Source organism: Panthera onca, chromosome D1 (genome assembly GCF_046562875.1).
Source record: "Panthera onca isolate mPanOnc1 chromosome D1, mPanOnc1 haplotype 2, whole genome shotgun sequence".
Taxonomy (NCBI): domain Eukaryota; kingdom Metazoa; phylum Chordata; class Mammalia; order Carnivora; family Felidae; genus Panthera; species Panthera onca.
Window position 1 is genome coordinate 85329895 of NC_138348.1, and position 26333 is coordinate 85356227.

At 39.6% G+C, this 26333-nt stretch overlaps 1 protein-coding gene across 2 annotated transcripts in view; it reads left to right on the top strand.

Moving 5' to 3' along the window:
• The window catches only part of OPCML (opioid binding protein/cell adhesion molecule like), a 1068196-nt gene that overhangs the window by 153909 nt on the left and 887954 nt on the right, over positions 1 to 26333 (top strand). The window lies entirely within an intron of this gene.

The window sequence follows — 26333 nt, forward strand, 5'->3', positions numbered from 1 at the left end:
TATAGTGGGTGAGAAGTTAGATCAAAATAGTTTTCATGCTTCTTTAATGCAAAATGTTCAAGGTTTTAATAAAAACAGATTGTTACTATATTGTGATTTTGTATTAACTAGTTTCACTGCATTAGTTTCTCTTTGCCTCTGGATATCTTCTATCTGGACTCCCTGATTCACATGCCTGGCTATTCCCAATTACTCTATCAAATAGATCATATTTAACGGTCAAAATTTAGAAAGTGCAGGCAAACAAGAAGACTACAAACAGCTCATAATATAATCTCAACTCCAAGCAGGCATCACTGTTCAACTGTTGGTAAATACCCATGTAGTCGTATTTCTATATTTATGAATTATATGTAGATATAGATACAGATATTTGTATCATTCACTACAAATGGTTTTATAATCTTTCTGGTACTTTTTGGTAATTTTTTATGTATGTGAGTATTTTCCTTTTACAAATAATTCCTATACTATTTTTAATCTCTGTATAGTACTGCAGCATATGGCTGTATCATAATTTATTTAACCAATCCTCCATCACTTGGGCATTTGGTTGCTTAGAATTTGTTGCTGTCATAAATATTGTGCATGTTCTCAATGATCATTATGGAATAAAGTCTTTATTGCCTACCCTCTTGATGGTTAAACAATTTATAACTTTTTAATTGCCAAAATATGTACACACGATTTCATTATAAAAGGCCTGGGAATGAAGAACAATGAGAAACCAATAGTTCTGTCATGAGATTCCCAAGACACCTTATTTAATGAGCACTGTGTGTCCAGCACCATGCTGGGTGCTGTAAGAGCACAGATATGTGGTGTTTCTCCTAAGAGAGATAATAGCCCCATAGAAGAAAATGAGGCAAGAGACTATCAGAAAAGTGTTATGATTTAAGTAGAAGTGAAAGCCACAGCAACAGCTCAACTGAGGATTAGGTGAAGCTTACAGGAGATAACAAGAAGATCCCAAGTTCCGTCTTGTTAGGCAAGCCACACAGGGTGGTCATGTCAGGCCATGGTACCGGACCCTGGACACTGCCATTTGGGCATCAAGTTTATAGTTCTGTTCTCAGGTCATCTCTAAAAATAGTTCCAGGGTTATTTTCTTCTTGGAATCTGAGAAATGACACCTAAATCATACCCAGAGGAGAGGGTACCTGGGATTCTTCTTTCCCTTCACCTGAAAACAAGTTTTTGTGGCACATTGTCTGCAATGCGCATCTGCCAGGAGACGGTGAAGACAAAGGTGAATCAGGAAGTCCTGTCTTTGAGCAACTTACCAAAACACATAGAAGGAAGTTATGTGCTTATATGGCAAGCATACAAACTTAAGTATGTGATAAGCATACAAGTGTCATGAGGTAAGCACATCTCACAGATCATGAAAATTCAGATGTAGACTTATGGAGGAAATGGTCATGAAGGGTGGGCAGAATTGTGATATGTAAAGACAGAGAAGGGAATGGCATATATGAAGTTTGAGGAATGAGAGCACAGTTTGAGGAATGTCTAGACAGAGTAATATGGTGTAAACTAACAGTTTAAAATTCTGCTTTGAAAAATTTTATTACAACATTTTAGTCAAATAATTACTACCCCATTTTACAGATGAGGAAATTGAGTGTCACACAAGGAATGACTTAGTTCAGTGCCATTCCCACTTGATTACTCAGTTGGCACATGCTACACGGACTCCATAAAATAAGTAGAGTGTAGAAAGGGAGGTAGGGGCCAAATAATGTTGGTTCATGGATGCCAAAATAAGCAGTTGATATGGAGAGTTCACTAAGTGAAAAATGAGGAGCAGATGAAAAGTTTTGATCAGAACTGAGCTTGAGGAAGATTAATCCAGCAAAAGGAATAGTGTATAGGAAGGTCAGATTGGTAGCAGGGCAATCTGTTAAGATGTTATGTTTCTAATCAGTGCCCAAGGCAAAAAGATTCTAAGGAAGGAATTCCACTAGTTCACAGAGACACTTCTCACCATTTTGAATCACTTTATTGAAATATAACTAACACACAAAAAACTGCACATATTTAAACAAGTCAATAGGTTGTGATATATGTACACAATCACCACAGTTAATATAGTGAACATATCTCTCATCTCAAATGTCTCATGTCCTTTGGTAATGCCTCCCTACTCCCTCACTCCTGGGCAATCACTAATCTAATTTCTATTCCTCTAAGTTATATTGTATTTTCTAGACTTTTATATAAATGGAATGTTATAGAACAAGTTCTTGTCTAGCTTTTATGGATGAACTTAATTATTTTGAGATTCATTTACGTTACTGTGGCCATTATTTTTCATTCCATTGTATGGATGTACCACAATTGAGCCATCCATTCACCCATTGAGGGATTGATTATTGGGTTGCTTACAGTCTTGGACATTATAAATAAAGTTTCTATGAACAGCTGTCTTTTTGTAGACATACACTTTCATTTCTGTAGGTTATTGACCTAGGAGTAGAGTGATTGCATCATATAGTGGGCATATGTTCAAAGTTTTTTAAATTAGCTGCACAGCATTTTTGTATTAGTGAAAAATCAGAAGCAATTTAAATTAAATGGCTAAGTGCATATGATACATACAAATGATGAAAAAGCTTAATGAAGGCTTTGTATTTGGCAGAAATATGACTGGAAATATGGCAGGTTATAGACTCTTGTGTATATATATATATATATATATATATATATATATATAGGTGAATATGTAAAATGTGGGTATACTTTAATGTATTTTTTATTTGCTTTTATAATAAATAAAACATGTTTATAATCTGCAAAAAACTAATAAGGCTATTCTTATATTGGAAGTGGAAAGAAAAAAAAAAAAAGCTTACACAGCTTCAACTAACCAAATAGTCAGAGGTAGGCAGGTTTTGGAGTGTGGGAGCTTCTGGAATGGGAAATGAACCATAACCACCTTGTATTGTTTTTGTTTTTGGTCTTTTTTGTTTTCATTTTTGCTCTTTATTTTTTATTATGAACTATATGCTTTTCTCTGAAAGAGAAGAAAATTTTATTTTTCAGAATACAGGAAGAAAATAAGAATGAGTGTTAATAATAGCTTGATTATTTTCAACTCAAATGCCTAAGTAAAGTAACAACTGATGTATAACTTATGCAGATCTATGCAAACAATTATTTAAATTGGAAAAGGAAGGATGGAATACACAAGAATGGCAATATTTGCCAGATTGTTAATATGTCAGGCAAGTTCTTTGGTACAAGGCCACCAGAATGAGGAATGAAGGACATTTAGCTTTGAGAAGGTCCCAGCTTGTTTCGGTTGGAGGACATTGGGAATTTCAAGGTTAACCTAATATAATGACAATCATTTATGAAGTGGTTTATTGTTTCCCAAGCACATCCATATACATGAGCTTGCTTAGTCCTGAGAAAATCCTGTAAGGAAGCAGGAGAGGGATTTCATTTTAACCCGAATTTGATAAAGGAGAAAAGTCAGGTCCATAGACATTAAATATAGTAACAAATGTTGGTATAGCTCCTCAAGGTTTACTAGGAGCTTTCCCATGCATTTTTTTCATTGAATCCTCACGACCACTTCAGGAGGAAGTAAAATGTGTAGTTATTTTTAACCCTTCAACCCATTTCTCAGGTAAAGAAATTGAGTTAAATTATAAGTTGAACAAGGGACCGATGGTGGACTGGTTGTTATAAGATATTAACTTTAGATTTGGGTTCCAAAGCCAATGTTCTTTCATTTGCTCTTTAACCATGGCACACCTGAAATCCCAAGCTGGTGAATAATGGAGCCAGTGCTTAACTTCAGTTTTCTGACTGAATTTAATGCTTCTTATCGAATACTGCATGGTCAGGTAAGTGTTAAAGCATATATTCTTTACCTTTCATCATTGTTTTGTTTAACATAGTAGAAAGTTGAAGTTGTGTGTGTGTGTGTGTGTGTGTGTGTGTGTGTGTGTGTGTGTAAGTAATGGTATAGAATTGGGGACTCTTTTCAAATCCATGGAGTTTTGAGTGCATGGCATGGGGTTGTGGAATGATGTATTGTTCCATTACAGCTCATGACTCCCTGTACTTTGTGACAATATCTTATGTCATGATGAAATATGGTGTGTGTGGTTAGAAAAGTGCAGATATGCCAACTGGCCCTGTGCTTTGATTCAATTATTTACTGCTACTACTCTTATCCTACTAAAAAGCTTTCCTCTTCTGTAGCATTTCTCAATAAAGCTAATGACTTGGTCTCTTCCTTCTCTTGAAAATCCTTTTTGGAAAGCTTCTCCACATTGACAAGTTGAGGATGATGTTTATTGTGGTATTGCCTACTAAGAGTGAAATTATTGGCTTATCATTGTTTAGTAATGCATTTCTCTTTTGTTTTTGTTCCTAAGTATTTTTTTTTTTTTTTTTTTTTTTAATTTTTTTTTTTTTCAACGTTTATTTATTTTTGGGACAGAGAGAGACAGAGCATGAATGGGGGAGGGACAGAGAGAGAGGGAGACACAGAATCGGAAACAGGCTCCAGGCTCTGAGCCATCAGCCCAGAGCCCGACGCGGGGCTCGAACTCACGGACCGTGAGATCGTGACCTGGCTGAAGTCGGACGCTTAACCGACTGCGCCACCCAGGCGCCCCCCTAAGTATTTTTTAATAAGGACAAGAAATTCCTAATTCATTTTAAGTTATTGTGTAACAAATTATTACTTTTGTTGCAAGCTAAATCAGGACGCATACGTTTCCTTTTCTTAGAAACAAGAGGGCAGACAAATACCCTTGGAATTGATTTAGCCTTGCAATCACTTGAGACTTCGTTCCACCAGATCTGATTGGTCTGAATATTTGTAGATGGGACTTCCTGGCCCTCTGCCCAAGATCGAGAATGCTTTTGATTTTTAGCATCACCATCCTTTTGAAAATCTAGAAGGCATTCTTACAGAAGTTTTAAATTCATTTAATTGTATAGCTATGTTTATCTGGCATAGAGAAGTCAAGTGAGGAATCAGATATCTAGGACAAAGTCTTGAGACTTGGAATCCAGTCCTTTACTCCACTGAGCCGAAGAATAGGCTGGATAGTAACAGCATTATTCTAAAAGTGTGAGTCACGTCCAAAGTGGATACCTAATTACTGTTTCTATATCTGCCCATTGAGATTTTTAATGAATATCATAAGAGTTCTGGATTTTTAAAACATTATAAACATTATATGACTTCATCTTTCATCCCTCTTCTCTCTTGTGCTTACTTAAATACTCTTCACAGATAATGATGGGGGCTGGTGATTGATTGGATAGTCTCAATTTGTCCATTGTTTTGCTTGGCTTTTTTTTTTATTAGTGCCAATTTTTATTTGTGCTCATCCATTATTAATCAGAGCTTGTCAGCAGTCTGAATATGGCCTGAACACCAGCACTAAAAATAAAGATGACAGTAAACAATTAGAGGCTATTGGTGTAGATTAAGAGACAATGAATGAGTTCAACTTACAGATCTCAGTTTCTTAGGTCCTACTTTTTCCCTTTGAAGCCAGAGAACGACAGCTTGAAGTCCATCAGTTAAAATCTATTGGTAGAGCCCCTCCTGATCCCATGACCCCAGGAGAGTGTGAATACAACTGCCAAGGCAAGAACTTAGAATTTGTTTTTAAACGTTTATTTATTTATTTTGAGGGAGAGAGAGAGAGAGAGAGAGAGAGAGAAGTGCAAGAGGGGGAGAGGCAGAGAGAGAGAGAAGGAGAGAGAGAGAATTCCAAGCAGGCTCAGTGCTGTCAGCGCAGAACCCAATGACACAAACCATGACATCATGACCTGAGCCAAAATCAAGAGTCAAAAGCTTAACTGACTGAACCACCCAGGCACCCCAAACACCTAGAATTTGGATGCAGGGTCATAGGAAAGTTGGGAAGACAGGCTTTGTTTTGATAGCAATGGGATATTTGTTGAAACAAGTGGACAAAGAAGAGAAACAGGTCAGCAAGAAGCTCCATGGAGCTGTCATAGGGAGAGTAAATTGCCCTTCATGGATTGTCTCAAAGTGTTTGACCTAGTTGGGAAACTCCAAAGATCTTTTCTGTTTCTATTCTATTGCAGGATTGGAGAGACAGGGATATACTTACCTTGGACCAAAGAGGCTGGGCAATAAATAATTTTACATTACTATAGTGCTAGGTTCCCTTTGACTTTAATGGTTGAATCTGATCCCCCACTCTGTCCCTCTGTTGCCATCCCCCAACACACTCACACAGAACATTCACAAATTTTCCCTCTCTCCCTCCTCCTTCCTCTCTTGCTTTCACATTGGACTGATAAGAACCAAAAGGAGTGAAAGTGTGAGGGCTTCTAACACCAATTCCCAACCTGCAGTAATATCACAGAAGCTCAGTGAACAGCCCTGGAGGGGCACCTTCCTCCGAGGACTGCCGAGGCTGTTTACACCATTTTCTCACCAATTTTTGGAGGGTATGAGGAACAGATAATGCAATTTCCCATCTTGGTAGCTAGACAGAGACACAAGTTGCAGGCACTGTGGAGACTCATGCTGAGTCAGGAAACAAGTCCAGTTTTCACTCAAACATCCCCACATTTGTGCTCAGATGCAGGGCTGCTCTGTGCCAAAGAAATGGCTAATGGGGTGCTAAATCAGGAAGCAGAGGTCAGCTCCCTGAAGGGGAATGACAAGTTCTCTGTGGGTGTTTGTGAGGGTGGTGGAAGAAGGGCCAGTGTATACAGTTAAAAGAAAAGGAAAAGAAAATAACTAGTCTTTGGGTTTTGCAAAACTCCTCAAGTAGAAACAGATGGATCTGTGTCTTAATTGAGCTATTATTAGACGCTAAATTTGAACCACTTTTAACTGTGCCACCTTCCCTCAAATTACCGATTTACTCAAAAAGCCCTGATTGTGTTTCTGTGGTTTTTGGCAAAGGTAAATTGAATGAGCAAAGATGTCAAATTTTAATTGTCTTTTTCTCCCTTATGTCAGCTGCTGAAGGAGGTGTTATTCTCCAAGAGACAAAAGTGGACGCTGACAGTGGGGATTTTTTTTCCTTTTCATTTAGAGTGGAGTCAATGAATTTCTGGCTCTTGAAGAAGTATCTCCACCCTCAGCTTCCCTTGATGAGCTGATTGTGTGTGTGTGTGTGTGTGTGTGTGTGTGTGTGTGTAGGTAGGTAGGGGTGGGGAGTGGGGAATGGAGTCAGAGAAAAAAGTAACATACGTGCTGTTTCTTTAGCTACCTGAAGCACTTTACTCCTGTCTTGGAAAGTACATTTTATGGTGTGGATGATTCAAAGGGGAGGGTGAATAAAGACACTCAGCTCAGCACATTGGGGATCCTCTGCGTGGCTCCTCTGAACCTTTAGTTGGCACACCCTGGGTGTTAGCATTGATGTGTGGTGCGTGGAATCTTGGACACGATCATAGCTTTGTACTCATCTCTTAAATGCAGAGCTCTTACATGTGCATGGTGAAAAGACTAAGTAATCTCAACATTAAATCACTCTAGAAATTAAACATTGCAAGTATGAGAACAAAATTTATTGTTGCTAATGCTAAGGAGTAGGAATCTGGACTGGACATTGTGATACCTATTCTGCAGAACTTTCTGCATCATCCTTCCCTGATACTTTCCTGGCTCCTCCCCCTTACCATGTGGGTATAGTTGTAAAGATAGAAGGAAGAGAAGGAACTGATGGTTTCCTCCCAGACTTCAAGCCCCAGCTCAGTATAATTTTGGCCTTTGTCTTGACACTTTCTGTCATGTTCTTCGGGCATGTTGAGTTCTGTTCTTTCCCATAGGGAAGGGGTGAAAAGTTCAGCTTTAGTTCAGGCCAGGCGCCCTTCTTTTTTCTGGTCTCCTGAAAAGAGTTGCTGATGCTCGCAGTTGATGTCACTTAGTCATGCAGCCTCATGCTCTCGACCTGCTCACCTTCCATGCCTTCAATAAACAGTGACAGGGCTGGGCTCACGTCTCCAGGATCTCCCAGCAGCATTTGTATTCGTGGACTGATTTACACTTTTTTTCTCCCTGCCAACAATTTGTGAAGCATTTGTTGAGATGTGAAAAGTGAGGAAGGTGGTAGCATGTTTCTCTGGCCATTAGCCTATGTATTTCAAAGACCAGCACACTCTAAGTTAAGAGGAAAATGGAAGAAGGAGGAAGTGTGGGTTGTGGGAACACTATTGGGGGCCCTAATACCTATGCCCCTTACTGGCTCATAAGATCCCTGCTTGGGGCAGCTGGTGGCCCATCCTAAGGATTGACCATGCTTCCTGATGTCCCAGCCTCCTCTGCACTGCGTTTGGCCAGTGGGATGTAAGTGGGAGTTGGTTTCCAGGAAAGCTTTTCCATAATGAATAAAAAGCTCAGTTACTACTTACATTAGCCTTTTCCTTTTTTCTCGCCTTGAATGTCAGAAGCTATTTTGTAGGCACAAGGTGGCAAGTGTGAACACAAATGTTGAGGGTAGAAAGCTAGAAGGTTGAGCCTGGACCCCAGATGGCCTCTTTCAGTATCTCAACACTAGTAACTTTCTTCCCATCCCCCAACTTCATGTTCCAAGAGGAGGGGAAATCTCTATTCTTATAACCCACTTTGCATGAGGTTGTTACTTCCCATTGGAAGCACTCCTAACAGGTATTGGTACAGCTGTGTGAGATCCTCTGAGAGGATGCTGAGTAGGCCTGTGTAGGTCCTGCTGACTACACATCTGGACATGGCAAGCTGATGCTCAGAAGTGGTTCCTAGGGTCTGAGAGAGAGAGAGAGAGAGAGTGTTTGTGACAGAGAGAGAGAGAGAAAAGGGGAGGGGGAGAAAGGGGGAAAGAGAGGGATGAAAAGAGAGAAGTAGAGAGGGAGATAAACAAAGAGAAGAAGAGAAGGGGAGGGAGTGGATGTAGTGGGCAGAAGCATAAGAAGAAGAAGCATAAGAAGAAGAAGAAGAAGAAGAAGAAGAAGAAGAAGGGGAGGAGGAGGAGGAGGAGGAGGAGGAGGAAGATTCCAATCCTTGGAATATTTACCCAAATCAAGTATTTGGAAAAGAGGTAGCTTAAGAGCAAGAGTCACAATAGTTTGCTCTCAATTTTATTTACCATTTTAAGGCTCACCCTCCGCACCCTCACCTCAGTTCTCTGTCAGGCATTTCCCCCTTTCAGGAGGAAATCTACTTTTTAAAATGTATTCATTCTACAGAAATTCAGAGTCCTCACTCAGTGACAGTGTTATTCTAAAGACTGAGGGAACAAATAAAAACAAGGGCTAGAGCTCACATTCTTGGCAGTGCCTATTTATTTTGCAACATATTTTAATGCTTGAAATAATATTATGAAATAAACAGTTTTTTTACCACCACTTTACAGATGGAAAAAGTGAGTATTGGTTTGAGGTTAAGTAACTTCCCCCAGATCACCCAACTAATCATTGTTGGAGCTGGCATTTACAACTGTATCTAAATGCAGAGTCAGCTTGTTTTCTGCTGAACTATCATTTTCTGCCTTTTAGGGGTCCCACTCTAATGGGGTGGAGACGATAGGGAATATACTAATGAAGAGTATGGCTTTGGAGTCAAAGGGACAAGAGTTGGAGTCCCAACTCCAGCACTAGTTAGTTATGTATATTAGCATAGTTTAGCCTTTGCTTCTTTATTTGGAAACTAGAAATATTAATGGCCAGAATTTAGTAAATATTAAATACATGATAGCTTTGGTATAGTGTGTGTGTGTGTGTGTGTGTGTGAACCAGACCTTTCAATGACTGAAATATAATGTGATAGCCATATTATTTGCACTTACAAAGCACCTACAAATACCAGTAGGTACCGAATAACTGAGGGAAACCAACAACAACATCACAGAAAAGGGACATATGAGCTGGGACTTACAGGATGACAAGATCTCACTAGTCTGAGAAGAGAGAGTGGGAAGGGGAGACCCTCTGAGCAGAGAGCTTGTGCACAAAGATGGAACTATGAGAGAACATCAGGTGTTAGAGTCATCGCCTGTGCGGAGGCTTGGGTGTGGCCCAAGGAGCAGGGAGAGAGGGAGGTGAGAATAGAAAACTATGCTCAAGGTCAGCCTATGAAAGTTCTTGAGAGCCATGCTGAGCCAAAAGAGACAGTGAGCCTGGATGTCAACTCTTTTTTTTTTTTTTTAACACTTATTTATTTTTGAGACAGAGAGAGACAGAGCATGAATGGGGGAGGGTCAGAGAGAGAGGGTGACACAGAATCTGAAACAGGCTCCAGGCTCTCAACTGTCAGCACAGAACCCGATGCGGGGCTCGAACTCACCGACCGCGGGATCATGACCTGAGCCGAAGTCGGATGCCCAACTGACTGAGTCACCCAGGTGCCCCCTGTCAACTCTTTATTAAGGGGAAACAGAGAGCCTTCTGTTTGGTTTAGAACACAGCTTCCAGGTGCTGACACGCAGGTGGGTAAGCTGATGGAATTCATGAAGGTGTCATTCAGGATGGTGAGGGTGATTCCTTTCTCCTCCCTGCCCATCCATCCTGCCACATTTCCCTTCACAGCTCATGTACAGAATTGCTGCTTTTTCAAACAAGCATGAGAAGGCACCTGTGTGGGGAAGATTGTGCCTCTGCATCTCCCTATCAAATAGCATCTCTTAAGAAGGTGATAGCTCTAATGGGTGTCTCTATTATAGTAATAGCCAAAGACATCACCCTGCAAGTAGTATTAAAAAGGTAGAGAGAAGATAAGTCAACAATCTGTGTTTTGGTTGGGGGAGTGTAATCTTCTCATACAAGGAGAATTTATCCAAAACATCTGGTACTATTTCATGAGAAAACTCACCAATATGCCATCGTTCAGCCCCAACCCTTGACCTTTCTAGTTGTTTGGGGATTTCTATTTTCCATCATCATATTCTATTCAGCCCATGAAACCTCCTAGAATATGAGTAAGTAGAGCTATCTTACTCTGTCCCTGAGAAGCAAAGTGGAACCCCATGCTCATTCACATGACAGTGTTTTCAGTAGCCCTTGGTTACCCCCCCCCCCCCGTCCTCTTTCAGTCACAAAGAAAAGTGCTTCTTGTGGCTTTCCCCACAATTTCTCCCCTGAGTGATCTTTCCATTGGGGCAGGGTTTTTCCAGTGTTAGGATGCCTGGCTGGCTTAGTGTAGTGCCCTTCTCAGAATCTTACCCAAATAGTTAAGCTGCCATATGATAATTCAGTCTCACATGAAGACACAAGAGCATGCTTGCTTTCTCTATATCTTCTTCTAAGCAGTGTTAGAGCACAGAGCTGTTTCTGTGAATTTTCTCACTCTCCACTTTTTAGGAAAAATGGCTTTGCCTCATGTATGAGCCCTGGGGAAGACAGAAGGTAAGTAGAAGAATTACAGGGTGGGATGAAGTGCTGATTGTTTCACCTTGGGTCCTCAGTTTTAATGCTGTTGGATCCTGTGGGAGTTTGGAACTGTGCTCTTGTAATCCTTCTTTCATGGCCTACTTTATTTCTCATTTCTAGATTCCCAGCCCAAGGCGGGGTTAACATGTGTGACTAATATCATATCCACCCAAGATGCTTCTCACCTCATTCCCTTTAGCCAGCCCCTGCTCTTCGGCCCTATGTCTCCTGTTACATTTATCTCCATCAGAAACAGATGGAATATTGTGATTATGGCAGCTTGACAAGGTTCTGTTTTTTTGAGTGAATAATCCCAGAAGACCCAAGCCCTCAAGTCTGAACCTCCCTTGGTGTGTCTGTAGGATAGCCCAGTCCTGTCTGATGGCAGGCAGCTTCCAGGGGTGTGGGAAGGGAGGGGACAGCATGAGAGGGGAAAGCAATTCCAGTGGGGAGGGAGCTGGGTCTCTTTATTCTAGCTGTGCAGCTCTTTGCAGTACAGTCTAATTGTGAAGCAGTCATTTGGCTTACTGAGCCCAGTCCCTTTCGCATTCATTCTTCATACCACATGCCCTTTCTCTCCACGAATCACCATATTTTTCAAAATCCCAAGTAACTCTGCTTCTTTGCAGGAAGCCTGTTAGATGGGCTCTGCTTCTGAGGGAGATAGTTATGTGACAGTGAGAGGAAAATACATTTAGTAGTGAATGGATGATCTAACTTCAAGACTCAGGTCTTATGTCTATGCCTTGTTTAATGCCTAAAACCACCATAGTAAAGACACCATCCCATCTAGGCCTCACATGAAAGTGCCCTTGTACACTTCTCAGATGAATATTGCCATGCCAGTACTTTACCTTTCAGAGAGATTATTGCTTTGTGAGGGCCTTTTGGTTATTTTATGTAGCTAAGTGTTTCCCTTGAGAGGCAGGGTTGAGACTCATACGGCTTCTCTGTCTCCCATGTTGAACATCTCACTCTTGTACTGAATACATTTTGAGAATTGTGAGCCACTTAAAGGATGAACAAATGTACCTGTTAGCTTTATTTTGAGCTTTCTTTTGAGTCACATACAATATGTGAGCAGGGGACTTGTTCTTGGCTCCTCATGCTTCTTTCATCGAATCCTAAGTGCCTCACTCAGGGTCCTGCTTGGAGTGAGTGCTAGCATGATGATTCTGGCCCTGGGACACCCACCAGCCTGCTTTCCTCCTGATTTGTATGGAAGCTGAGTCACATCACCCTTGGTTCCAGTAAGCCAGCAAACCATGAGCTGCCAAAGCCAGCTCCATCAATTGGGCTTCACCCTAAAGGGACTTCTTTTCTGAATAACCCAGGGGACACTATTGCCTGTTCAGCCCAGGGAACTCCCTAGAATTTCCAGACTGAGGTAAAACCATCCATCTGGGGGAGCTCATGGGCTCCAGGAGCCTGCTGGACCAGATGGCTAGCGGCTGCAGGCTCTAGCCCTACAATAAGCAGGGACCATAAATACCCACTGAGGCTAGGGACGCAAAGCAGCAATATGAACTGAATAAAATTAACAAGGACGGGAAAGGAAGAGCATTGGAATAACAGTTCTGCAGTTAGAGGTGTATGATTTCAAGGCCATCATTGTTTGAGCATTTTCCTTGTCACAGACTCCATGGCAAACCATTTGACCTTCATAATAGCCCTTAGTGTTGGACTATTAAGATCTCCATTTTACAGATTAGAAAATGGGGGGCATAGAGATGGTCATTTTCTTGGCCAGGTTAGATAGGAGCTGGAGCTGATATTTGAACTGAGATGAGTCTGATTCCAATGTTTCTGTCCTTAAATATTCCCCTATAAAGTGTGTGGATAAAACAAATATAATGAATAATGGGAACAAAGAAAGCTGGGCTGGACAGACATTGTTAATCAAAATTAAGCATCATGAATTCCCTTCCTTCCTTCCTTCCTTCCTTCCTTCCTCCCTTCTTTTCTTCCTCTCCATCAACATTTATTAAAAGCTTCCTACCTGTGTGTTCCACAATTACTGTCAAAATCATGTTTTCCCAGCTATGGAGGCTCATCTCTCTACCTCACAGCATTAAAACTACCTCAACTTTCTATCCGCTTCTATTCTTAGTGCTAAAATCATCTTTATTCCTAAGCCCCAGGACTGTAGACATTCTGTGGAGTTTTTGTATGCCCTACAGGCCAGGGAACTGTATGGAACCTTGTGCAAGCACATTGTTGAGGCTTCTGTTATGATTATGTAGGTATAATGATAATATTAGGTCCCAGTTTGATGTAGTAGAGAGAAGAGGTTTGGAATTGGCCAGATATAGAATGACATCTCAGCTCTGATACTTCCTTACCATATTCTTTCAAAAAATATATTTATCTTTTTTGATATTCAGTTTCCTAGTGTTTGATAATTCATTCTTATGGGTAATTAAACAAGAAAGTAGATGTCACACTGCTAGCACAGTACTTGGCATATTATTGGTGTACAATAAGTGTTAATTCCCATTTCTCTTCTCTGATTGGATTTTAAGTTTCTTGGGATCAGTGCCAATTGTATTTACCTTTGTATTTTCCACAACACAAACATCCACCTCTACATATTGGATCACATAGTTTTGTGGAACAAATAGACACAGAAATGAGTGAATAAATTTCAAAAACTGGGCAAATGTAAAGATTTTCATGGATGATGCCTCTGAGATCTTTCCCTTGTGATCATTCTCAAAGTTGTACTTATATTAGCAAGTAATTCTTAAGCAACCATTCTGATAAATACTAAGGATAACAAGATGAATTAAATTTGCTCTATGCCATGAAGGAGCTTACAGTTAAATGAAGCAGACATTCAAAAATAACTACCTACAAGTGTATGAAAGAACACAGGCATCTGGGATAATGGGCCCTAATTTTTGCTCTTACTTGCAGTGAAGTAAGTTTTGGGAACTCACTTCACATATCTGACTCAATCTTTGCTTTCTCATCTGCAAGATGGAGGTAGGGATATATTCAAGTTTCTAATGAGAAGTGCCAGCAGAATGTCATACCTATTGTAGGTGCTAAATAAACAATAGTTGATAGGATGATTAGCTAGATATAGTCATCAGTACCATGCTCTAGGGGCTTAAGTTCCAAGAAGATATCACTCATTATATGGCGTTCTAATGAATATGAACAATTAAGAAGGAGAATAAAATGTATTCCTGAAGGCGGAAATATAATACATCAATTCAGCAGCCACAGGCAGAGACACCAAAAAATTTGGCTTGAGAAAAAAGCAAGGATATGAAAAAGTGATGGGGAAGAAAGCATAATTCTGTATCATAGAGGAATTTAAAGGTCAAGTAAAGGCATTTGGAATTTATTTTGAAGGAAATAATCAGCAAATAAAAAATTTAATATCAGAGAAATGTGATCAGAGCTGTGTTTAGGGATCATAATTTAAGATCCCTATTCAAATTCTTCTGATGACTTCCCATGTAATTCAGAATAAATTTGAACATTCTTGCCATGGCCTACCAGGCCTCCCTTCCCCATATCATCCCCTATATCTTATCCCTCCCTGGTCTCCCACACCCCTGCACCCCTGCCACACTGGTCTCCTTGCTTTTCAGAAGCCCATTAAGCATCACTTTGGAGCCTTTGTGCCTGCTGTTCTCTCCATGTAGGGTGCTTTCTCAGGAGATTTCTAGATGGCACATTCCCTCCATTCATATCTCTGTTCAAATGCCAATGAACCACAAAGGCCTTTCTCAACCAGTTGTCTAAATAGCACTACCCAGCAATTTGTGCATCCTCACCTACTTTGCCATCCCTAATATATACTTGTATCTTATTTGGCCTTTGCTTCCCTAAATTATAAGCTACATGAGACCAGAACAGAGCCCAGAAAAGAAAGATGCTCAGTTGATATTTGTTGAATAAATGAATGATCTAAATAGTGATGAATAAATAAGATGATTATCAAAAAGCACAGTTTACAGATGATGAGGCTCAACCAAGGGAATGATGGGAATGAATAGCAGTACATGTGTTTGTTAGTCAGACACTAAGTTTATGTTATTGAGTATCTAGTCAAAGCCCCATAGTAAGTGGTGAGAATACAAGACAGATGGAATCTTTGCCTTCTCTGAACTTAGACCTCACTAGGAAAGAGAAAAAACAATAGAACAGGTGATTATAAGACTGTACAATAAGAGATTTGGATAATTTTGGAGGTGATAGAGTACAGGGATAGGTTAACATGATAAGAGTTGTCATCAATTTATTCATCATGGAATCTGTGAATCAATCAATCAGGCAAAGAAGGAGAAGGACAAGTCAAATCTGTTTCCATTTGGGCTTAACTGTGAAGGGGCTAATATATTATCTGAAATGAGAATGATGCCGGGGAAGGTAGGGGCAAGAGAGAAGGGTACCAGCTTCAAGTGTCTACGGTGTGCAGTGGGAAAGCTGGATGTGAGAAAGAAGTAGTCGGTGCATATTTCTTTTCCAAGAGGTTGGCGGTGAAGGTATGGAAAGAGTGAAGAAGAGCCAGCTCAGAGGGGAGGTTTTGGTTTAGTTTTGAATTTGGCTGTTTGTTATTTTGGAGGGATTTCAGTCTGTAATCTGGCAGGAGAGGAGTGAGCATGAAGAAGTTTCCAACAAGTCACTAAACTTGATGAAAGAAGATCATGGAGGACACAGGAAGGTGAGGGGTTAAGAGCAGGATATTTATCCTTCAAAAATAGGAGGAAAATATTCTTCAGAATCAACACAGAAGTTGATTTCAGTAGCGGACACATTTTGATTTGGACAAGTTATGGACCCTCATGAGATCTTGGTCTTTCTCGTCGAAGATTAAAAGATGAGATTTGAGAAGATTGGATTTGAAAAGAAAGCAGGAGGTGGTACTATGAGGACTAGACAGCAGATCCAGTGGTGTCCTTAAGACCATTAAAAAGCAGCTGAAGTGAGCCCACGTAGGTGGAAAGTCTCCCCCCAGCCACCACATGCACTTCTTTAAAAAGCTTTGGTTTATCATCCACTTACTTATGCCAGGCATATACCCTTGGCTTTTCATATATTATTTCTGGTAATTATCACCACAACCCTATGGAGACAAGGGTACTTTCTACATTCTATGGACAGACAAAAAAATCTGAGAGTAACTTTAGCAGAGTTAGACAGCTACTAAAAAGAACCGGGTTTGAATCCAGATCAAAGCACACATCAGTGCATCCAAGTTATTAGGTTACTCCCTCCCGAAGGCCTCATCTGAGATGGTCATTTACCTAGCAATGGCCTCATCTGGGGTAGTGTATAGTACATGACGTGGGTATGATTTAAGTTCTGTAAGTCTGAGGTGGTTTTAGGAGCACTTTCAGAAATGACCATGAGTTTATATTCCTTTCACAGAGCAAACTGTAAAATGACAATTCCAGCATAAATCTGGATTTTTCAATACATCTCTGTATGACCATAGGGTGCCCTTTGTCTTAAGTGGGATTAGCTGGTGGTCTAGTGTTGATAGAACCAGCTTCTAAGATTACAAACAAGTTTCTTGATTCCTTCTGCAGGAAGGTCCTTTAAAATGAGCTGTCTGCTAAGCTTGGCCAGTAGACTGTTTGCATGAGCATTTATTTAAAAAAAAAAATTCAAACCTGACCTGGAAGAGACCTTGGGTTTCCAGAATTAATATATGTCCTGTTCCTGCCACACCTGTGACACTGTGAATTTGTAACCACAAACAAAACCTGGACAGATTCCATGCCAGCCGTGACTTTAATTAAAGCTATTTGGAGGGGCTGAAGGCTAATTTAAAGGTGATTGCCAGATGGGTTTTCTCAACTCTAAAAGTGCTAGTTTGACGATTAATGATAGCGCAGGGCTTAATTGGCTAGAGTTAAACAAGGAAAAAGCAATAGAGGGAGAGTATAAGCTGACAAGGCCCTCTGTCCACATGGTGACAAGTCACCTGAAAACCCATTGCGTCTACTTCCTCACGTAAGCAGAGGAACAGAGAGGCAAGCATAGAGCTGGGTGTGGATAGATAATAGTGGGCAATCATTTCACTACATTTACTTTGCTTCAGTGTGTGATCAAACCCTGTTGAAACACAACTTTTTATTAAGATTTGGAAACTTGGTAGCTTGGAATATAAACTGTGAGGAACATAACCACAACATACAAAACACCCTTCACCTGTAATTGGATGTTAGTTCTATGTCCCAACCCCAGCAGAGATAGCTCCCTAAAGAGTTAGACTATAAAATATTTTTAAGAAACTTGTGAAAGGAGAAATTCCAGCTTTCTCCCAATCATATCTGTCATTGCTAATTGCTTGTTTTTCACCTAGTTCTACAACTGAAACTCTCCTCCCCACCAGCTTTTGGAAGCTTTCAGAGATTTTTTTTTCCCTTCTGGCAAAATAAACTAGGTTACACTGAATGCCCACTCTATTTCAATCCTTCTGGCCTTTCTTCTAATACTAAGAGTGAAATAAAGCTGGTTAGTGAGGCCATTAGAAACATAGGTCCTAACTGTATAACCAGGGATTCTGTAAATTATAGACCTCACTCACTACAACTGCAAATTTCTGTAACCTTTAGGGATGTGTATGAATTTGACTGAAATCTACTTTAAAAGACAGAATATATAACCACTTAAGATTTTTTTTATCAGCTGCCATTTTCTTTGTAGTAGTTAGACTGAATCACTTCAAATATTTCTTAGACTGGTAGAGCTAAAAGTTAGTAATGAAATCACCTGATATGGGATGGAGAGCACTGGGCTGCAGTTCAGGAGAGATAACATTCCAGACCTAACTGTGCCACTTGTTTATCAATGAGTTCTTAGGCTAAATTCTTCCTCAGTATCTCAGTCCTTTATCTAAGTGTTGACTTTGCTCTAAATGACCTAGGAGTTTCTTTACAACTCTATATTATTTCTGTAACTCTAGTTCATGGTCACCAATGAAGTTCCTGGATGACTTGAATTTAGAATCCTGGATTCTGACTTGTAACCCAGTGCTCTGTGCATTCTGCCAGATAGAGTTGAATTATGACTCAGAACATGTTATTAAAATTGGTTAATTCCATTAACAGTTACTGGGGATCAGAGAAACAGAATGTGCTAGAAGGATGAGTTGCAACAGAGACCTCATTTTATTCGGTCAATTAGAAAATAGATTTGAGGTTTCCAAATCTATTCCTTGTGGGCAGCTGCTATTTGACCTAATTTGAAAAGTCATTGGCATTGACTTCGAATTTGTAGAACTCCACTTAGTTAACTCAAAGCCCTTAACCTTGTGTTAAGCACTTATTACCTTTGTTGGGAAAGGCAGACCTTATGACCTTTCCCTTCTAGGTAAATGGAATCAAGAAACTGGTAAGAAATTTGTGCAATTTAGTAGCTAGTCATTTTTTCCCAACTCTACCCCATCTTTGTCCTTCTTTAATTCATGTGGGATTTTTGGTTCTGTTTAAGAATATCTAGAAGTTTATCTACTTTTTAAACAAATTATTTGAGAAGAAACATTCTTTCTATAATTTCATGTTCCACATGCATGTCATGTCATTTTTATTTCTGAGGCATTTGCAAAGCCAAATTCTTGAATGGAGTACCTTCTGTAAATACACATGTTGTGTCACTCTGCAGCCACTAATCCTGGGGTTAGAAAAGTGTGTTGAATAACATTTCATTACATACTATGCATCTTTCTTCAATAGCTCTCAAACATTGAGATATTACAAATAGAATACAATTGTTACATCTCCCAGCTTACAAATGGCAAAATAAGAGTATTTTTAAAAGTTGACCAAGGTTAAAACAGTCTTTTAGTTAAAGGCTGGTATTTTGTACTTAGGCTGCATAGATTGAAATCAATTAGAACAAGAATTCAGTTCCGCTGCTTGCTAGCTAAGTTAATTATAGAACATCTCTGTGCCCCTGTATTTTTTCTGTAAAATGAAGATAATAATACCTCCCTCATAGGGGTGTTATAAGAATAATATTTTACAGTAAGCATTCTGTACGTGTTAATTCTTGTTTTCTTCTTCCCCTTATCACCATCACTACCACTACCACTTCATCATCACCACCACCACCACCATCACCATTATCACCTGCACAACCACCACCACCACCACCACCCTCCTTACCACCAACACCACCACTATCATCACCATCACCCTCACCATCATCACCATCATCAACATCATTACCACTGCTACTACCACCACCATATGTGTAACTATTTTCATTTTGGAAAAATGGCCTATGAGTGTTGCAAACCTAAATCCAGAACACCAGAAATACAAAGCAGACACAGACTTTGAAAACATGTTTTGGGCTACAGTAAAAAGAGACTTTGCTTACACTCTGGGGGAAGAAACAGAATATCTGATTCCACAGCCTGTAATAAGTGCACAGAAGTGTGATAAAAGGAATAATTCTTTTTTTTTTTTTTTTTTTTTTTTTTTTTTTTTTTGAGGATGGGTTGGGAATGGAGGACGTCATCTAAATTAACCAGGTCCACCAGACAGGTAAACTTCCTATAGCTTGAGCCCTGCCTAGCCTTCTTCCTAGAAAATTGAGGAAACAGCAGGCATGAAACCTCAAATTTTGTTTCATCTACATTATCCAAAAGTTTGAATCCCTGTGATACCCTGGGATAAAGTCAATCTAGAAGGAATCTGGCTTGGTGGTATAGTGGCTGGAAGCAGAGAGCAGGCTCCTGTCTGCCAAGCGAGGATCTTACTAGTTAGATGGTGGTGGAGGAGCAGTGAGCTCACTGATTTACTTGGAGAAAAGGGACCAGAGGATTTACACAGACTGATTTCTTCTCCATCATCTGGTTTTTCAGCCCCCATTAGCATGGAGACAAAGCACTTAAAATATGCAATCAAACCAGATGCTTCCTTCCATCTCTAATGAGAACTGGCCAAAATGAGGGCTTACAGTAAAAAGCCAGAATCTTTTGGATAGATATGATTCTGAGGCAGATTCTAGGGAAGAGGATGAAGCCTCCATCATTGGAATTGTTTCAATATGGGAATAGATATTTAGATATACAACCCATAAGTGAGACAAAAAATACTGAGCACCAGTTGTAACTTAGAGACTGAGGCAATGATTACTTAATTAGTCTTCATGGTAATTGTAGGGATTATTTTCATTTAGTAGATAAGGAAACTGAAGCCCATACTTTCCTCAGGTCAAACAGTTTGACGTGAACCTAGATTCACTGGTTCCAAGTCCACTGCTTCAGTGATATTTGTCTAAGCCCTAGGAAATGTTACTTTTGGAAAATAGGGATGGAAACTGACTTTTTGCCATCCTTCAATTCTAAGTATTCTTGTGTCCAGGGAAATCTCATTCATGCATTCTCTCATTAATTCATTAATTTATTCATTCAATAATTTTTATAATCTACTATTCTGTGAGTATATTAAGTACAAGGCTATAACAGTGAAGGAGGCAAAGTCCTTATTATCACAGAGATTCCCCATTTTTATTCATGCATTAGATATAATAAACATGTAAACTTACATAAGTAGATTTATTCTGTGAAGTAGGCAGTGGTAGAAAAAGCCACCAGTGATGGGTTTGAGATACTTGAGCTCAAGAAGTCAGAGAAGGCTCAGTGAAGGCTACTTTGAGAATAAAACAACTACTTTATTATCTATGGGAAAAGGCATTCTTTATAGATAAGAAAGCAGGCACAAAAGTCAAAGAAAACAATGAGCATTGCCTGTTTTGGAGGAATAGAAAGAAAGTCAGTGATGTGGAAACATAGCGACAATGGGAACATTTCAGGAGATGGGGTCCCAAAATTTGCCTCAATCAGTTCATCTAAGGCCTCATAAGCAAGGTAAAATAATTGAAGTTTATTCTAAGTTTAATAGTGGAGGCATTAAAGGTTTGGACCATCAGAGTGAAGTGATCTGATTTGAATGTTAAAATTACCCTGACTGATAGGTAGAGAATGAACTTCCAGAGAGAAAGAGGGAAATGGATTATAAGGCTATTCCACTAATCCAGGTAAGAGACAGTTGTATAAACTATGGTGGTAGCCATGGAAATAGAAGGAAATGGAAAACTAGATATTCATTGGAAGTAGTATGGAGAAAACTGACCAATGGATTGAATATAAAGTAAGAAGGAAAGAGAGAAATTAAAGATGACTCCTCGTTTTCATCTAAAGAAATTAATTGGTAGATGGAGGTGTCATTTGCTAAGACAGAAGCATCTCAAGGAAGGAAATATATATGTGGCAGGGGTGTGGTATGCCATGGAATTCCATTGTGTGTGTGTGTGTGTGTGTGTGTGTGTGTGTGTGTTAAGTTTGAAAAGCCTGTTGAATTCAAGTGGACATTTACATGTATGAACTTTGTACTCTGGGAGACGAACTGGATTGAGAATAGGCAGTATTCTCAATGGAGTAAGCAGAATACAAATGACATTTAAAACCATGGGCTGGCATGAGGCCATCCTAGCAGAGAGTGTAGTGACAGGAGAATTGGGGACTGTGGTACTCCTTTTAGAGGTGAGGAAGAGGAGAGGCAGAGACTATCAAGAAGGGACAACTACCTAGTGGATGACAAGCAAATGAACAAATGAACAGGAGAGTGTGATGTCACAGAAATGCAGAGAGGCAAGTATTTCCTTTAAATGTTGATGAGAAGAGAGCAATACAATGGGAAGACTGAAATGACTTTTGGCAATTTGGTAAGATGGAGTAGTTGATGATCTCGATAACAACTGTTTTGTTGGAAAGGATGGATTTGAAAGCTCAATTGTAGTGGGTTGAGAAGGAAGGTGAGAAAGGGGAGAGATGGAGAATATAGACAACACTCTCCTCAATCCACTCCTAATTACACTTAGTTCCATACCACAAAAGCTAGATATTGACAAAACTTTGAAAGGCCATTTACTGCTCCTAAAATAACCATGGCAAATGGGGGAAAGCCATTTTGTGGTACCTCGTTGGAACTCAGTCCATTTTTAAACAACTTTCACTGTCAGCAAGTTTTTCTATCTATTGACCTCAGAGATTTTTATCCATTTTAATTTTATGAAGATAGAGACATACTAAGTACATTCACATACTGCTCCTTATGCCCATGTTTCCATAGCTTTCCACCTTTCTTGACTGGGCTACCCCCAGCTCTTCATGACTAATACCTCCATGTGAGCTCCCTGCAGTTTCCAGTCTGTACTGTGTGTATTGATTTGTATGTTGGACTCTTTCACTAACATGTTAAGTTCCTGGAGAGAAGAAGTGCCTGCTATCAAATGTGTATACCTGGCCCATGTAGATAATATTTTTTTAGTATAAAACTGGTCTTTGGTAACTTTTAAAGTCTAGATATATTTGCTCAGTTTTTCTTAAGTTAGAATAATGGTATTCTAGGCCACCCACTATACATGGGGTATGAGATTGGGGTGTGATTTTTTTTCCCCCATTCCCATCCAAAATTTCTTAACTCTGTTCTTATTCTGGTGGGGTAATACTCCTATGCTATTATTTGTTCTACCTTCACATTATGACTTTCCATTTCTAGAAAGAAGATAAATGTGAATTTCTTTACAAATAGGATGTGCTTCCTCACATCCTACTGATGTTTTCAGTCTAAGGCCAGGGGTGGAGGGGACAGCAATCTGGATGATTCCCTATTAGAAGTGTGCTATTAAGTTGTCAATTTCCTGAACTACATGGTTGAAAAACCATCATTCCCACCGCCCCCCCCCCCCGGGTAGTTTACCCTAAACTATATACCTGTCACCAGGCAGTGTTCTAGCGTGTGGGTACAGAGAAACTGTGGGAAGATCTGCGTGGCACTTAAATTACATTCTCCCTTTGATTTTGAAGACATTTAGTGCCATTTAGTAGAATTCCAATGCAGTTGGTTCCATAGAGGATGGGGTTGTGCCTTTTAGAAGTGTCACTGCTGCAGTGACTAAGAAAAATAAATAAAGGCATCAAAACAACAGGGTAGCCTTTTTTAATCCAGATCATCATGGAATTCTGTGGCTCTACTACAATCTGGCAATGGTGTTAACTGCTTCACGTCTGTTCCAGAACTGGATAGACCAATCATCCCACATTTTTCTATCCCACTATTTGGGCACTAATGTTTCCAAGAAAAGTTGGTTCTTTTAAGAAGGCAAGTGGGTAAGGACAAGAATGGATTTCATGCAGAAGATTGCTCTTTCTATCTGGTAGTTTCTAGAGAAAGTTTGTTCTGTGCATAAGTCAAAATATTGTTTTGATTGCTAAACATGTTTCACTATTTCCATCTGAGATCTGAGAGCACAGCTGTATTCTTCCTGTCTCACACCTCACCTTCAGAAAGAAAATCCTCCAAAGGCAATGTGGTCACAGACTGCACAAAATCTACAGGGAAGAAAGATACCATGTTGTGATTGCCCAGGCATTTTAAATAGATTCTATAAAAGTCATGGAGATATGGGTCACTATCCCTGAATCAGAAGGGATTACTGGTGTATCTCTGGCTGGCACCATGCTCTGCTTGTAATATGAGGTATTCTCACTCAGGGTAGACCTAGCTCAGAGCCCATCCTGTGATGAGTTCTGTTTGTCTACATCTCTGAATACTATTTTGAAAATAGTATTTTCAAATGCTATTCAGTTTTTGAAACAGAACCACATGGTTTAAGTACCTTCCAATGCAGTATCTGAAGGAGTTCTTTCTTCAGAATGAAGAGTTGAGAATTTACACAATGCTACATAAAGAATTAGCACTTAAAATGTTAACGTTTTTCCTCAAAACTGCAGATGGCTAAGTAAACAGTTAACAATTGCAAATTTAGAGCACAATTTACAGATACAAAGGTATTTGTTTCCAATCCATACTCAAGAAGGAACTGTGAAATAAATATTCAGTCAGTTTTGGCTGAGGAAATGGTTTCCATCTTGCCCTTTGTTAGGTTCTTATCCTCTCATAAAAGTAAACCCTTGCATTTATTGACTGGCTACCATGTACACGCACTGTTTATAAAGGCTCAGAAGTGGATACAATTAATGCTATTTACAAAGTGAGACTTAGAGAAGCCAGGTCACATGCCAAAATGTCAGTGTCTGAGTTACTGAGGTGCACAGCCTGTGATTCAAACCTGAGCCATTTGCCTTCAAGGTCCGCATGTCAAATATGTCCACTCCCTGGTGTCTCAATTCACGGTGCTCTTTCTTTGCCACTAGACTGTGAATTCTTTGAAGGTCAGGGACATGTATTTTTTGTCTTTGCATCCAGCTCATGGTTGGTGCTTACTAACTATGGTTTAAATGTTGATTGAATCTGTCTCACATGGTGTACTTCCCCTTGACATGGTTTGACTTATAACCGTGTATCAGGATTTTTATACTAACTGAAATGAATTCATGACTTCTTTATCTAGAAGCACACAGATCAGATTTTAACACAGCATTTTTTCTGTCAGTTTTTATTGCTATTAATGCTTAATCAAACCATGAAATCTTAGAACTTGCTACTGAAGTTCAAAGGCTCTCAGAGACTGTGTGCCTATCTGTTTGTGAATAGTTTCTCGGAGTAGCAGTAGTGAGGGGGTTGGGGGAAGTAGACACCTTTCCAGGAGATTGAGGATCTCCTGAATAGGCCCTTCTAAATGTTTCCCTATATGTACTGCATGCATTATATTGTCAAACATTTCTCTTCACTTAAGAAAGCAGTCTCCTATCAGTTGCTCTATGCAAGGCATCATTCTAGGTGTTGGGGGGGACTCAAAGGGAAATTAGCCATAGTCCTTGCCTACAAGAAGCTCACAGCTGAGTTATGCTAGATGAGATTCAATCGGCACCTGGGCTCTGGTGAATCAATGACTCTCATTTGCAGTAGGTCTTATTCATCATCATCATGGAACTGGGATAATAATAATTCAGGCGATCTGAGGATCATTCTTTCTTATCTTATCCTGGATTTCTACCCCAAGTACGTTCAGTGTTGAAGTGAATGAAAGCAATTCCAGTCCCATCAGGCAAAGAGAAATTGGCTAGCAGAAGCCTCCTTTCCAGGTCAAGATAATCTCTCTTCTCATTTGGAAATGAAATTAATGTTTTTTTCCTGTGTCTAAATGCAGATGGGATCTTCACCCATTAGAAGTCCCTGGTGTACATCTTTAGCCTTAATTTCAGAGGCCAACCTGTATTCTGCCTCAGTAGATAGTGAGTCACATATTGGATGTAGGACAAAATTCTCATAAGAGCAATTGAATGTTTTATATTGCTTTTCTGCTCTTAATCTAAGCCTACTTTTGGTTTCCAGTTACCAAAATCTCAATTTGGAAACTTATCAGTCCTGTGATCTTCCAAGTGTGTGTCCAAGGAAATGCCACCAGTTTTAATGACCTCCAAAAGCTATCTTTATAATTCTTGCATGTCAGAATAAAGTAGATGCAGCTCCCAAAAGAATTATTGCAGTTTTGTTGGGCTGCCCTCTAGGGCAAAGAAGTAATTAAAGAAGACATGGAGAGGTATAGTAACAACATGCCACTCTCTGGCCAAGTGTGCTTTCCAAGTGGCTTAGAACCGAAGCTAAAGCATAAATCAACAACTACTTTCTGAAGAACAAACAAAATGGTACGAGTAAATAGTTCTCTGGCAACAATAACAACAAAAAGTAAATAAATAAGAACATAATTTTGTGCTCAAGTTAATGCAGGAATTTGAATGCATTTATTCTCTCCACCTCCAAGTAGTATGCACCCCCATTATCCTTTCAGAATAATGTGAAGCCATTCCTTCTGGAGGGCTGCCAAAAGTTACGAAAGATGGTCTTCTGTAGGACCTATTATAATTATAATTATAATTATAATAAATTATACGAGATCTGCATCAAAAAGACCACAGCTAGCAATCTAGTTGAGAAGTTTGATTTTATGGATGAGTTTTTATAGAGGTTAAATAAATAACCCAAACTCATATAGCTAGTAAGTGGCAAAACACAGTCTGGAACCAGGTTTTC